The following is a 16,966-nucleotide window of genomic DNA, read 5'->3' as shown; positions in this document are numbered from 1 at the left end:
ACCTTACAAGTGAAATACAAAAGGAAATTGAGAAGATGTTGAAGCTGGGAGTGATTAGACCTTCAAGGAGCCTCTGGAGAAGTTCATTAGTCCCCGTTCCAAAACCGGACGGAACCCTGAGACTGTGTATTGATTACTAATGCCTAAATGAGATAGCCATCTTTGACCCTTTCATAGATTCATAGATTCATTCATAGATGCTAGGGTCGGAAGGGACCTCAATAGATCATCGAGTCCGACCCCCTGCGTAAGCAGGAAAGAGTGCTGGGCCTACATTACCCCAGCTAGATACACATCCAACCTTCTCTTGAATACCCCCAGGGTAGGGGAGAGCACCACCTCCCTTGGGAGCCCGTTCCAGACCTTGGCCACTCGAACTGTGAAGAAGTTCCTCCTAATATCCAATCTAAATCTGCTCTCCTCCAGCTTGTGGCCATTATTTCTTGTAACCCCCGGGGGCGCCTTGGTGAATAAATACTCACCAATTCCCTTCTGTGCCCCCCTGACGAACTTATAGGCAGCCACCAGGTCGCCTCTCAACCTTCTCTTGCGGAGGCTGAAAAGGTCCAGTTTCTCTAATCTCTCCTCATAGGGCTTGGCCTGCAGGCCCTTAACCATACGAGTGGCCCTTCTCTGGACCCTCTCCAGGTTATCCCCATACCCCATATCATCGAATTGGTAGAAAGGATCGGGTCAGCCACCTTCATATTCACCCTGGATTTAGCAAAAGGATACTAGCAAATTCCCGTGGTTCCACGGGACAGGCCCAAAACCATTTTTGGAACACCGTGGAGGCTTTATGAGTTTGTGCATATGCTGTTTGAGTTGCACGGGGCAGCAGCAACCTTTTAATGCCTGATCAAAAAAATCCTGGCACCTCATGTTAACTACACGGCGGCATACATTGATGATATAGCGATCTTTACACAATCCTGGCCCCAGCATGTACAAGCCCTGAAGGCAGTGCTGGGAGAGTTACGAGATGCGGGACTAATGGTAAACCCTTGAAAATGCTCCTTAATACAATGCCAAACAAAATACCTAGGGTTCTTGGTAGACCAAAGGATTGTCAAACCGTTAGCGGATAAAGTCGAGGCAATATGGAAGTTTCAAGCCCTGCAAACCCCAAAACAGCTTTGGTCATTCTTAGGTCTAGTCAACTACTACCAGAGCTTCGTGCCACATTTTTCAGATCTGGCAGTGCCATTATCTGACACTTTGAAGGGACCAGGGAAAAAGGGGGTGAAGTGGTCAACAGAGATGCTGAAGAGCTTCCAACAATTAAAGAAAGCCTTATGTGAGGAAGTAATGGTGCACGCCTCTGATTTCACAAAACCTTTTATATTACGGACAGATGCATCAGAAATGGCCATTGGGGCAGTACTAACTCAAAAGAGTGAGAAAGACCTATGCTAGCCACAAGCTGTCACCTGCAGAGACGAGGTACGCCATGATTGAGTGGGAATGCCTAGCCATATGGTGGGCCGCAAACCATTTTTGGTATTACTTAATGGGCTGAGACTTCATGTTAATAATGGACCACACGCCGCTGCGATGGCTAGGAACAGCGAAGATCGACAATGCGCGAATTATGAGATGGGCCTTGGCCTTACAGCCTTTTAAATTTCAGATAGCACATCACCCCAGAATTAACAATATAACTGCAGATTTTCTATCTAGGTGTGAAACTAGCTTCCAGATGACAAGAGGGAGCACGGGCAAGGCAACACGCAGACCCGACCAGGTAGGGAGACAATGAACCCCAATGGAGCGCCCCAAGGCAGCTTAAGGGGGGGTTATGTCGCAGGGTAACGGCATGGTACAGACCCCAAAGGGCAAAAGGGGAACCCTGGGACCCAAAACAGAACCGGGAAGATGAGGGGAGAAGAAAAAATACAACAATCTCCTTACCTGCAGCCAACGCCACTGAGGGACCGGAAGAGGCTGCAGGACCTGTGCGGCTGATTAGCCACGTCTTTTTGAAATTGCAGACAGCTGCGATCAATGAGAATCGGAGCCGGCGTGGGGAAATAAAGAGCGCCCTGAGGGTAGAGGAAAGGGAGAGCAGGAGCAGAGCCACAAGCGGAGGCACTCTTGGGGCCCCACTCGGAGGCGAAGAAGGGACCAGCAGACCGCCACAAGGCGGGAAGATACCCCGTGGCTGCAGGAAGGAGACCACCCATAGAGAAGCGACGGATGCCCGGGCTCGCGACGGCAGAGCCGGGTGCGAGGATCTGGGGACGGAGACCGGCGAGAGAAGCCACTCAGAAGAGAGAGGGACGAGGGAGTACCCGGCAATCCAGGTGGGACCGGCATGGGTTCGGGGAGACCCCCAGAGTCCATCCGGGCAGAAAGCCGAGAACGTAAGCAGCGAAAGGGGCTGCAGAGGACGGGATCCTGCTGGGCAGAACCATTCGACGAGGGACCAAGTAAGGAAAGAACCGGAGTGCCCGGGAGTAGCCCAGGCAGCACTTTGAAAGTACAGCAACCAGATAGAGGGGTGCCGTAGAAAGGGTTGGAAAGGGGAGAGGATTTTCCCCGGGCCAGAGAGGCCAGACTTTATTTTGTAACCAGAGAGGCTTACTGGTAGTGTTTTGTTTGAGTTCTTTGTTAAGTTGCCCACTTTTGGAGGGGTAGTGAGGAAGCTTCAGAAGGGTTTCTTAACCAGCTGGGTCTAGGGTCAAGATGGACCTACGGATTTGCAACAAAGCACCCCTTGGCATCACAAGACGAGGGCAGGCCCAGGAAACAACAGCAACTTGGTGCGGTTGGGTACTAGGGCGAGGTGTAGGGGAAGTTGGAGTCTCGCAGAAGACCAACGCCCCTAAGAGTCCTGGCTCCGGATAGGCCCGAGTAGTCGACCCCTCCACTGAAAATTACAAGCAAAGTCATGGCGGGCGAGATTGGGGCGGGGACTACCCTAAGGACATATCTGGGATAGGCAACTTCCGGGATGAGGCAACAGACAAGTCCACACATCCAAAGCCGAGCAGCACGGGACCGGATGTTTGAAGCCCACCAGGTGCAACCTGCTATCATTGTACCTGAATTTTTCCTTGTTAATATGAATACAGAACACAAAAGAGGACACCACACCGATTTTTACTGCGCTTGGGGAGAGATAGGGAGGTAGGAGGGAGGTTCAAAAGCACCTACACAATTTAAAGGGCCCACATCCCACTGATTTTCTAAGCCCCAATGGATTTGTCTGTTGTTAAGTCATGGGCTACAGTTAAGTCCCCAGAAAAATAAGTATATTTGACTTATCATAGGTAAAGCCCCATTCTTATTAAAAGTAATATCTTACAACCACTAATGCATTTCTTGTCACAGTATATCTGTGAGAGAGAGAAGTGCCATTATCTTCATTTTACAGAAGGGAAACTGAGGTGCAGAAAAGATAGGTAATAGAGAGGTCTTCTGAGTGTCATGAAGGCAACATGGATGGAAACAGGAAGAGGATGGATTCCTGTCACTTCCCAACCATTTTCTTATCATCAGCCACAGCAGGTATGTCTGATGCCCTCAAATGCAAGTTATATCTCAGTAAGGACTAACAAACCACTCTTCCTCATCCTGACATTTTTCCCTTAAACCACAGTTCTTGTATAGCACATGGGCTACTGCAATACAAATAATTTTTGAGCAGAATACAGGTAAAACTGAATTTTGGTTTTTTTAAACCTCTGTTAGTTTTAAGATTTTAACAAAATGCACAAGCCATAAATGATAGCTTCCCAACATAAAAATACAACCCTGCTTAATTATTTCACAACCACAAGGACTACAGAGATTAAAAGCTAGAAAACCTTTAACTGAAGTGGATGCATAACAGCTAGCGGGACATGGCAGAGTAAGGGAGCCAGCAAAGCACAGAGTGTACAAGAGTTCTTGTATTACCAGGGAGAACTGAAGTACACAACCAACAGGTTGTAGCCAGTGAACAAGACAGAGAAATGAGGAAGATAAGCAAATAGAGAAGACAACATATTGAGGATAAGTTACAAAAAATCTGTGTAAGAATATTATAGCAAAAGAGAACATTTCATAATTTCTCTCCTTCTGTCCTTTTTAAACCAACCATTCCCTTCAATTCAACTAGGAGCTGAGGAAAACAAAGCTCTTTAAATGATGATATCAGTATTATTGTGGCCCTGTAAGCATTAGTATATACTGAACTCTGTTTTTCAGTGGCAGGATAAACCATGATTAGAGAAGAATGACTCAGTGGAGTGCCAGAATTGCTTCGTGCAGTGCTACCAATGGTGTTATTTTGAAATTTTTGTCCTTTTCTACAGTTCACAGAGAGCAGTTAAGCAAGAGCTATCTGGAATTTGGTGTAATAGGGTGTGAGAACTTATACGTCTGGAAGGGATGCAGCAGAGGGCTCGTATGCATAGCAAGGAACTATTTAGCTTAAATTTTGAAGTGGAATACAAATAAAACTAGTAGGCAATGAAGTTCATGGAACAGGTAGAACAAGCTTTGCCACAACCAAAACTATAATTGCTTTGTTCTCAGAAAACAAACAAATCTGAAGGACCAGGAGTTGGACTTCCCCTGGCTTTCTTTGCAATAATTAGCTACATAAATATGTATTGTCACAAATATTATTAAAGCTTAGAGATCTGCAAACAACATGAAGATATTGTTATTTTTACTTTATCTGTAGTCATGCAAGGACATGCATTTAACAAGGAATATTTGCACACCCTTTATCAAGCTGATTAACACTTCCTCAAAGTGAGAGGGGACATTTTTTCAAGAAATAACTTCCCACAAACATTCATTGGATGGTAAATTAATTATTAATCCTGACAAAAAAGAGGATAAAAATAATTTCAGCTCCTTATTCCACTTAATTTTATAGCCAAAGACTTACCTTATAAAAGGAATAAACTGAAATTAAGTAAAAGCCTTGCCATGCTTTATTGTTCTGGCTGTGTCTCAGCTGGCAGTTTTCTAAGCAGCAAAATGGGAGAGGTGGAGTTGGGACTAAGATCATGATTTCAGTCACTCAGAGTGGTAGCTTATGGAAGTACAGTGCCATACTTTTATTATTAATCACATTACAATAGCATCAAGAAACTCCAGCTGTGAGCAGAGACAGATGGTGTGAGGCACAGCACCTTAGATTGCAAGAATCCAGTTGCCTTTGGTCAGCTAATTTTTTAACACCTCCTTCCTTGTGAGTTTAGACCAGATACATTGCAAGAGACAACCATTGTTCCCCAAGGCCTTATATTACAACGAGGCAAAGGAAATAATATTATTTTGCAAATGGGGAAATGAAGCACAAAATAATTAAATGATTTTCCCAGTGTCTTGTGGAAGATTTGTGCCTGGGCAGGAACAGAATCCTGACATTCTCAGGCTTCCTCAGACCATGAGACCATCCTTCCTATTGCCTTAAGGGTCAATTTATGGCATGTGCCTGAAGGGGGTGTAGGTGGTGGGTGCATCTACAAATGAATTCCAGAACAGTTTGAGCTGGAGTAAACTGCTCCCAGGTACAGTCTACACATGCACCCAGGACAGCAACAATTTGAGCCAGAGCAGAGCAGGCCACTGGCTGGTGGGGCTGACCACATGCAAAATAGACTCCCAGTCAGTGTCTACACATATGTTTTAGCACAATAAGGTTATCCACCATAAGATAGTACTGTTGCTGACAGTACTATACTACAGCAGAGTTAATTAGTTTACTGCACCCTAATACTAGTATACATGTAGATGGTGATGCTTTAATGTAGACGGTGATGTTTTACTGCAGAGCCAATTAGTCAACTCCACAGTAAAGTACACATGTAGGTGCACCTGGGCTGACTCAATTAGAGTTCCTTATGCAACTCCCAGAGAGATCACACCTTGTTCAAGGCTAATATTGATAATGATTAGTTTTGTATGATGTCCAGGATATGCAAGGGTTTATGTGAAAAAACTCCTTTCCTTTTCATTTTGTGCACTAGCCCAGGTCATATACAAGTCAGCCCTTAATCTCTGGTGGCAAAAGCATAATACTTGTTATGCTTGTCTGCCAAGTTTGAACAGGGCTCAGAGTCTGCCAAATATAAGGCTTTAAGATGCCCCACCACCACCTTAGGACACTATAAAGTGGAAAGCCTGAGGGGATTCTGAAAGTTTTATTTGCCTTCAGAAGAAAGGAGGGATATACAAGAAATGGGAATGGCGAGAAGTTACAAAAAGGAGACTGAATCGACAAGTATGAGGAGCTCAAAATGCTTGAAAGAAAAAATAAATTTGTATTTTTAATACTGCTTTATGTCAGCAAGTTGCATGTAACAAATAGTTAATCACTGGGAGCTGTTCTGCCTGGTTGAGGCTGGACAGTTCATTGCCGATGAAGTAACATAGAGTACCTCCATTATTAAGGAGACACCAGCCCAATCCTGCCCCAGGACTGTCACAAAGAGGAGAGAGTCTCATCCCTATGCAGTGGGGGAGCTAGGAGGTAGGAGGCAGGAGACAGAGGCTGGGGGTGGAGGAAGATACCCCTCTACTCTCTCTTCCCTGTCCATCTGCCCTAGCCCTGGCCCTGGTATACAATTGCCAGGTTGCAGCTGCTGGCTCAGTTTTGCCATGGCCAGAGCTAGGGTAGGGAGGTTGGAGTGGGGGTGGACTCCCCCCGCATTGTGGGCTCCCACCAACTACCGCAGCTGGGCTGGGTTCATGAGGTAAGGGGACTCCACTCCACCCTCCACCCCAGTTCTGGCTTGTAGTTGCTGACCCATCTTTGACATGGCTGGAGCTGGGATGGTGGGGGTGGGGAGGGCTGAGCAGAGGGGTTTTTCGGCAGCCTCCTGGGAGGCTGTTGATGCACCCCTGCCTACTGGCCAGGGCCAGTGCAGGTAGGCTCAAGCCCCCCATGCCTGTTGAGTTAAATGGCACTGCAACTCATGTTGCATTCTGTAAAGTGTCATGAATTAGACAGCCTCCTTGACAGACTGCCTAAACATCTGTAGGCATCCTTAGACCATTTTAAGTGTAATATCTGTACCTAGCCAGAGTGTAAACTTTTAAAAACAACAACAAACCCACTAAATATCATAAGGCTTGTAATAAAATTGCAATTGATAGCAACGCTCTAGGCAAAGAAACTAAGAGGCAGACCCTACCTCAAATAGAGAAGACAGGCAAAAAGTATCTTTGTCTTCACTTTTTGGATGGATAATTAAGGCAGAGAGATTAAGGTTCAATAGAAAAGTAATGACAAATACAGGAACTGAATCCAGTTAGGTCCCTTAACTACACAGCCATACTCACAAGGGGAATCTTTGGGCCTCATGAGATTTGAAGTCATGCCCTTCGTACCTTGTCCTTGTACCCTCTTATCATGAAAGCAAAATAAAATGACTTGGTATGGTCCTATCAGGACTATCATTGTTATTATAAATTTCCATTTCTGCAATTTTTCTAACATAAAGTAAGAAATTGTTCCATTACGGTAAAAGATAGTATTTTATAATTATTTACTCTTGACAAAACAGCACCTTGGATTGCATGGAAGTGCTTGCTTTTACTCTGCTAGTTTTTCAACTTTTGAGTATGGGGAGCCATTGTTTTGGATACTAGAGACACTCAGGCCAAATTCATCTCTGTGTATATATATTCAGTTTCTCAAAGGTGCAAGGTGCAAACATGCATAATAGATGTGGGTCAAGTTTGATTGCTTAGGAAGGAGGCAATAATGCAGGACTAATTATTTTCCTGACCTGATGAATAATATTTTATTTAACTCCACATTGAAGGAGCAGTACTAGCTGGCGGGGAAGAGAGAGAGAAACGTATTCTCAAAGGAATAATGCAAGTTTGTGCAGCACCTTTGATTTTGCATACACCAGATGATTGAGATAATTTAAAAACATTATTTATTCATTATGTTTTTATTTGGGCTCCAAATGCAGAGGTTCAATTTTCCTATTTTCCCCCATGCCTAATATTTGTTACAGTTGCATTTTTCAAACCATTTACTGTCTGGAGGGTAAGTAGAGTGACACTGCTCATAATGTGCAAATAAATGTGAAATAAGCTAGTCAGCTCAAGTGGAATGAATTACTGTCGCTGGTAAAATAAGGCAAGAGGGAACGGCTGCCTTGGGAGCTGAAAAAAGACTCTAGAAGGTACTGCTATTGAGCGACTGGAATAACACTTACTATGATTTATCAAAGACCACTTGAAAGCACTTCTGAGGCATTAAATAGGCATGAAAAGAGGCTTTAGTGGCAATGGGACTATGCCAGAACTGAGTGATTAGGAGACTCAAAAGCTTGACCCTAACGTGCAGCCTAGGAACAAGTGAAGCCAAAAATCTTCAAAGGCTTGTGGAAGAGACTGCAGAGCACAGTCAATTTAGGAGAGGAGAAGGGATGACCACAAAGCTATTGGGTCTCTATTACTAAGAGCTGATAGCAGCATAGCTGTGGAGAAAGGAAAAGAATAAAAGAGAAAGAAAGGAAAAGAATCAGCCCTTCATGATTCCTACCACAACCACATGCCAGAATGTCAAAGGGACTTTTTTAAAACAGTAGATTTGTACATAAATAATAATTTCAAGAAAATACTTAAAATATTTAAGTTGCAATGTTGTTGTGGTTTTCCAGGGGCAATTTGCTGCACCCACTGTTTTCACAGATAGACTGCAATTATGGTAATGCCTTTGTGGCAGAAGCTAGAATAGTGGTACTGGATAATGTGCTGCTTGTCAGGCCTTTGTACCTCTTAGTCCTTGGCTCATGCAGATGTCAGGTCATAACTTTGTTTTGTGCAAACAAGCATCATATTTCTAAATCTCACTTGTGCTGCCACTGCTTTCCCTATTGATGACAAGGAAATGTTCTGTTGTAAGACAAGTTTAAAAAGGTCCCGCTGCACACAGTAAGTCCCATAGTGCACAAAATATGGGCTGAGTATGTAATAGCCATGACCAAGTCAGTAGCAAACAGCTATAGATTTCACTGTAGCTGATCTTACACAGAGATGTGCTTTACTATTCTGAAACAATATGAGTTTTTCCCAGATGTGGGACAAGCCAGTCCACCTGTGGGTACAGTAAGTAACTTTCTCTTTGTCCCATTTCTCTGTCATTTGAGCTGATTATTGCTAAATGCTTGCAGTATGTGGTTATCATAGGCATTCCAAGCAGAGCTGACCTCCCCTGCAATGCCATTTAATTTAGTCCTATCAAAGACAGGAGGAAAATTGCCCAGAATTGACGTATGTATGGGGTTTTCTTCGCCATGGAGTTTAAGTTATTTTTGTAGAGTTCTGATTCAGCATGAAGCAACTTTTACTGCACACCAGATGGCTCTGGAACAGGAGTGATAAACATGATATTATTTTAACCTACCTCTGGTGACATTCAGAAAATATTGCCAGACTCAGCCTCTCCATTACTTATGTTCAATGGTCAGAGAAAAAAAAAGGAGCAAGACTTGCTTTTTGCTTTTAGTTTAGTATTGTGCTTTAGAAAGCTTCTTAACTTCAACAGCAACTAGCTTGTAAGTTATAATAAAAGTTACTTATATCTTATTAAAGAATGGTAATAGCAGTCAGCTCTTAGCACTTTTCATCATAACTGCTCAACCTGCTTTACAAAGGAGAGAAACATCACAATCTTGATTTTACAGATGGGGAAACCGAGGCACAAAGCAGTGCACTGATTTTCCTGTGAACCGATTTTCAGCAGGCCAGAAGCAAAGCTGGGAGTGGAGCCCAGGTCATCAGAGTCTCAATCCAAATCCCCACCCAGTCTGCCTGTACGGATAGCCTTGTGGTTAAAGCACAGATTAGGATTTAGTAGGTACAGGTTCTGTGATGGACTCCTGTGATCTTGGGTAAGTCAATCTCTGTGGCTCAATTCCTCCATCTGTTAAATGGGTTTAATTTCTCTTTCTTCTTCTTTTAACATATACTTTTAAAAGATAGGGATGACCTCATCCTGTGTACTGTAATAAATACAGCAGGACCTTGATTTTAGTTGAGGCCACAATGTGTTATTGTAATACAAGAGCCAAAAGTTAAATAGATCTTCTTACCCTGTAGAAATAAAATTACAGGTAAAGCTGTTTTTTGAAAATATATGGGTGGCACTTAGATCTGTGTCATCTGACTAGTTAGTTCAAGGTTGTATGTACAATTTTATAAGTACCAGAGGGAAAAATCAATTCTTGTGTGACTGCTCAAGTGAAGGATTTAGTGATATTTCCCATTACTACATATGCAGTACCTCCCTCCAGCAAGGACTCAACCATTTTAGTGAATTACCCCGGACCCTGCAATCTTTTATTATTTTATATGCAGGATGGTGGCATCTAGATGCTAGAGATAGGTCAGGAATGATGAGAATGTATGTCTGCCTTCAAGCTACTGGCTTGAATCTAGACTGTATTGCATCTAACATATTAAAATGAATGATTTTTTGTAGATAACCTTTGGCTATCTTGTCTATGAGCTTGCTCAGGAATGGGAAGTTGGACATCACATGGGACTTGGGTATAACTGATTCTAGTGCAGATTTCTTCAGTTTTTGTTATACTGCATGCTTGAAGGAGAAAGAGAACATTCCTTTTCCAAATAAGTCACTGGTTACTTTCATCAGTGGTGACAGTTGTTAGTGACTTTTGCCCATAAACAAGAACACATTGACAAATCTTGGGTCATGACCCCTTTAGGGTATCCAATATTTTGTTGATGACTGAACATCAAAAATATAGGCAGACTGCTTATGTCTGTATACAAGTGGAGCAGAACCATGTTTCTGAGAAGGCTTCCCAAATGGTCTTAGTTCTGATACACATGGTAGGCATTAGGGACTGAGGTGTATAGCTCCTTTACCTCAGTAAATTTAATGCATTTGTTATGCTTCATTATGTCTATATCAGACTTTGTCATTTGTGATAGGCATCAGACAATCAAGAAGATAGCAATGAAGGGAGGAAGGAGCCTTTTGGGGCCCCGAATACTAATGGCTCAGACTAGACTATAATGATGATAATTTAACAGGTCCTTGAATTCCTGCCATCTGAAGTGATGTCCTTTAGCAGGCTTTGGAATTTGCTGAATCCACAGGTTGAATCAAGATCATGGACCTTTCCTGTTGTCTAGGAGCTCAAAGGTCTTAGGCAGCCTTAAGGAAGTGACTGGATTGTAATTTCTTTGATTTTGACATTTTTGATCTAGGGTCTGACAAATTCTATGGGTTGAATGAGAGGTAAGCCAAAAAAGTCCTAGAGAGGCAAAGAAGGAAATTTTACCACCATCACTAATATACCATTTAGTCTGAAGTGGTCTGTAAATGAGCACAAAACCTGTTAGCTTTGGCTCTGTTTTATATATCTATATCTATATAGACATATGGATGAATTGGAATGAAACTGGAACTTGAGACACTTATCAAGCATTTGTTATTTACAGAAATGTATGCATTGATGCCTTCCTTTTTTTAGCCCGTCTAAGCCTGTAATGCACTGAATAACACAGAACTTGCATGGTGATCCAGGCAGGTTTTAGTAATGCAGGCTATATTGGGCATGCCATTGTTGAAGAGGCAATGTAGAACTTACAAGAAAAAATTGCAATGATATACCAGGATCAGACTCACCAACCCTAGAATATGGTAGCAAGAGAAAAGACAGCAGTGCATTGTGAAAGATGTATTTTGATCAGAAAACATGACCCACAAAGGTAAATGAGAGCAGGGGACTTTGGAGCTAATGAGGCACCACAAGAGGCATTCCAAAATTATGGCATCCTGTTCTAAAATTAACATTTTTGCTTTTTTCACTCACAGTGTGGTTCTTTGTTTTGTTTTTCTTTTAACTGAACAGTCATAATTTTCAGTGGAAAAGAAAAAAATTCTGACCAGTCTCTATTAACATTCTGTGTTTTTTGTCGTATTTGAAATGTTCCCTTTATAAAGGAATATGCACTCCAGTGTATGACTCTTGGGTAGTAAAATTAACCTTCTTGCCAACCAACCACAATTACCCACAACTAGGAGAGCTGTATCTCACAAGTATGATACTCTAGGTGCTTCATATACTTTAGAGTGTCATTGTGGCAGAAGAGCCTCAGAGCCCCCCACAGCAGCAGAAGGCTGAGTTCTCAGAGAGAAAACAAGAAATTCATTTAATTGCAGTCCAAAGAATACAGCAACAGGAACATCTTGAGCTTCATGCTCAACTGACAAAAGAGAAGTTGTTCAGAAAGCTTAAGAATCCTAGATACCATTTAGCAAGTATGGAGCAACTGTTTTTGTTTTCCGTACACAATGTTTGCACAACTTAGGAAAATGGGGCTGTAACAGAGAGGGTGAACCATTAAGTAATGCAGTAATGTGATGGGTTAATGAGTTCGTGTTCACATCTGAACATGAACTGGTATGCTGCAGAGTCCCTCATCCTTCCCATTCAGTTAAGAAATGCCTAGTAGGCTCCTACCGGCAAAGGTAAAATGTTAAATAGGGAAAGAACAGCAATATGGGATTGGGCAGCAGGTTTTCCCTTTCTGTAGATCTCACAATAAACTACATTTCACCAACCTACTTTAATTATTTTTCACAAGGAAGAGAGATCTCCCCATTTCTCAGAAAAGATTTAATAGCAGCAGGCTGTAAAGTGATTTCATATAACCAAGACTTCATTATTTTTACAAAATATACTACTGTCTTTTACTATCACATTATGAAGTATTATCATAAAACGAGTCTTCCACAGTCATTATGAATGTATGAATTAGTGGAATTGTCTTGTCTGTATATAAATATCTGTTGCCTATGCTGGACCTCTTCAACCAGGGGTGTCAACTACACAGCCCATGGGCCAAATACAGCCTTGTACAGCTACTTCATCTGACCCTGCCAAGCTATCAGTGGGGCATGGAGGCTGGAACCATGGCTGCAAGGGAGACACCCTGTCTGGGGCCCCAGTAGACACGGCCATCAGTGGTGGATGGCAAGTGAGGGCTGTGGGACACATCCACAGCAGCCCCGTCAACTGCCTCATGCCAAATCTAGCCTGTGAGGAGCCCAAGGTAAGTTAACACACCTGGCTTAAAGGAATGGATTCTGTTACATTGACTGAAAATATATAGAAAGGTTGCAGCTATTGGGAAATACTAAGCCTGTAGTATTTCCATCAAATGCTTCCAGATGTTCAATGCAGGAGGTACCAGACACAATTATAAAATAATAATGAAGCTTATAATGATTAATTATATGCATAGTCCTAAAACGTGTAGAATGTTGATGCCCATGAAATCATCATGCTATTTTTGTGACATTGAATACAGCAGCAGTTAGAGGAGATTCTGTAGCTAAGATGAGAGAAGCTAAGATACGAGAGGCAAGGATTTCTTAAGGTGATATCTTTTATTGGACCAACCACATAGTTGGGATAAAATTAGAAAAGGTTATGAATGCAACACATTCTTCATCAGGCAAGAAATCCTTGTCTCTCACATAAATTATGGACCATGGCTACAACATCAATCTTACACTACTGTAAGCTAAGATGGGGGCAAGGGGAGTGATGTCAGAATATTCTCCATCAGGGCATCTTCAATAGAACTTCCTCTACTGAACTTGCCAGTTCAGTCCATCAGAGCTATAATGTCTTGACATTTCAGACATGCAGCAGGAACCATTTTCTGCACTGGGGATGTAAATAATGTGCGTAAGTAGGAGATTTCTAGAATAAAGTGGTAGAAGGCAGCTGATAGAAAGCTCTCCTGATTTGCACTTTGTTCCATGAGACTGCTTTTCAACAGACACATGGCTAGCAGGCAGCAATAATGTCTCAGGAGTCTTTTCAGAGCATAAGGATTACATTTCCTTACTGGTTCTCATAGGAGATTGTGACAGGAGTATTGCTACTGGAGTCTTTCTAGTGGTGACTCCGCCATCCTGTTATGGGCCAGCCGCCTGCTTACTCACCTGCCATGCCTTAATCTTAATTGATTGAGTGATGTAATTAGTGGGAGGCTGCCCACTTAATACGCCCCGGTGCAGGAGTGCTATGTGCTGCTCCCTTTCCTCTCCTGCACCGCAGCCCAAGCCTCGCAGATGCTTGGGTAACGTGGTCCTTGCCTTCTCCCTCAAGGCCTCCTCACTGTCCCCCTTACTCTGGGGCCTCCTCGCCCCTTGCAGCCGTCTTTCCGGGCTCCTCACTGCCCCCCTTGCTTTGGGGCTGGGGCCAATGGACCCCAAATGCTGCATCCCCTCTGGAGCTAGGATCCCCACACTACCATGGAGTCCCTGTGAAGCCTCCTCTAACCCCTAATAGCCTCACCCAGTCCTCCGGTTAAAACAGTAAACACAAAAACACAAAAGCCCCTGGGCTATAACATAAAAGCTAAGTTAACGTTCGATTCCTACCAGGAAAACCACTCCAACCCCAGCAGTGACCAGGGGATGCTAGCACAGCCAGAGTTCTCCCCTCTGTCCAGACTAGCAGAGCTCTTCCTCTCCCGGTCGCCAGAGGGGAACTGCCTTTCTGGCCTCCAGCCTGGACTTATATAGGCCAGGCCCTGCCCCTTCCTGTCAGCTGTTCCCCATCGGTCGTCGGCAACCAGCACCTGTTGCTCTAGCTGCCCTGGTAACTGGCAGCTGAACCTCCCCCTTCTTGCCACTAGGGGTCTCTCCTGAGCTGATTTCTGTTTCCAGGTGCAGGGCACCTGAGTGCTCTGACAGAGACCATGATGCGGGGAAGCTTTGGGTTTCTTCATACACACGTGCATGCACAAAGAGAAAAGAAAAGAGAAAAGCTGGACCTGATAGTTACTACAGCAAATCAGAGGCAGCCTAGGTTGTTCCAGGTCTCCCTGTCCCAGAGCAAAAACAAATCCTCTGCACAATTTTGGAATAGAATTTTTTATACTTTGGAGCACCACTTTGAGAAGAAAGCTTTCAAAGCATCTAAAAGATTGGGAATACATTAAACAAGTTCAACTGTAACCCCTGCAACATACAACAACAGAAAAGTCCTTGAATATTATGTGATGTCATTGCATCATCTCCAGGATCCTGTTGCAATCTTAGGTGAACCACATCTTCAAACTAAGTGAGGTTGTATGCCCTATATTGTACTTTCTACCTCACACCCAAGATGCAACCAAGCTATGTCTCACATTATCCATCATTGCTGCCTAAAGTCCCACCTGGATTTTTTGCACAATTGATTGGGGGGGAGGGGTTGGGGGTTTTTTTTGGTGTTTTTGTTTTTTTGTTTTTTTTACAGACCTCCACTTCACTTGAATTGCTTAAAAGGATAGAAAAATTCTGTGTTGAGTTTACTTTCAACTATGAAGTTGGTTAAATATCATGCAGATGCCACCAGGGAAATATCAAGTTTAAAAACAGTTAAAGCTTTACCAAAGAGAAATGTCTGAAGACATCATAAAATTATAGAAAATTAGGGTTGAAAGGGACCTCAGGAGGTCATCTTGTCCAACCCCCTGCTCAAAGTAAGACCAACCCCAACTATATCATTTCAGGCATAACTCTGTCTACTTGGGTTTTAAAAACCTCCAAGGATGGAGATTCCACAATTTCTCTGGGTAGCTTTGTCCAGTGCTTTACTATCTTCCTAGTGAGAAAAAAATTCCTAATAGCTAGCCTAAACTTTTCTTGCTGCAACCTGAGACGATGTTAATTCCCAAATGGCAACTGTACTGTAATTTTTAAAAGTTATAATTAGATTGTGAGTCTAGCCAAAATAGGTAAATTAGTGGCACCTACAGTTGATGATCTAATTAGGGAGTTCTTCAGTACATGCACAACTTCAGTTGCAACATCACTGAAAAAGTTCTACAGGATTTAAAACAAAAAAAGTGTAATTTAACCAGTCAGTAAAAAAGAGAGAGAACTGTAAACAGATTCAGAGAGACAGTTCTAGAAGCACAGCTGTTTGTATATTTCATGAGGCAAGCACTATCTCCTTCCACCCCCCTTTTACATATTCCTCTTCCAAACACATCAAGCTTACCAACAAAACAATGCAACTTGGCTGCTAAAGAAAGGATTTATCTTTACTGCTTTCTCAGATCTTATAATAAATATAATCCCTCCTTTCATCCTCTATTTTCAAAGAATTTTTTTTTAAAACACTGGAAGTATCATACTGTTGTTCTACTAATGTGATTGAAGGTTCAGCTAACAAAACTAACTGTGCAGTACAATGTCTTTGAAGACCACACTTTAGTTTCTGTACTGTAATTTTAGCATGGGAACTGATTTACACACATCCACCATACATGATTTAAATTTTAGATTTGCATTTTGCAGGATATTTGCCAATTTATTTCTTCTCCTCTTTCAAAAATATATCAAAAATAAAATAAAAAACCCAAGATATGTATTGGATGCAATGGGCAAAGACAGGTCTAATCAACTGGGTATATAAACCATCACCTCTACATCCCTGCAGGAATTTACTTAGCTATTGGCTAAAGTAAGTAGCAGTGACAACGGCAATGTGACTGAACTCATGAGAGAAGCTTTGGTGATTGCAACCAGTGGGCCTTGAACATGAGGTCTCGAGCTGCTTGGCCTCTGCCGTATGGGCCTGCTGGCTGCTTCGTCCCTGGAATGGTCTATTCCGGATTGATCCGGAAGTAGTCTCCACCCCTATCTCACCTGCCACGACTTTGCTGGAACCTTCAGTGGAGACTACTTCAACTTATCTGGTGTTGGGACTCTCAGGGGCCATGGTCTTCTGCGAGGCTCCGCCCTCCCCTCCCCTCCCTAATTAGACCATCAATTGTAGGTGCCACTAATTTACCTATTTTGGCTAGACTCACAATCTAATTATAACTTTTAAAAATTACAGTACAGTTGCCATTTGGGAATTAACATCGTCTCAGGTTGCAGCAAGAAAAGTTTAGGTTAGCTATTAGGAATTTTTCTCACTAGGAGGATAGTAAAACACTGGACAAGGCTACCCAGAGAAGT

The sequence above is a fragment of the Crocodylus porosus genome, unplaced genomic scaffold (genome assembly GCF_001723895.1).
Source record: "Crocodylus porosus isolate Cpor-Errol unplaced genomic scaffold, CroPor_comp1, whole genome shotgun sequence".
Lineage (NCBI taxonomy): Eukaryota > Metazoa > Chordata > Crocodylia > Crocodylidae > Crocodylus > Crocodylus porosus.
The sequence above is the reverse complement of the archived record's forward strand: the minus strand, read 5'-3'. Positions refer to the sequence as shown.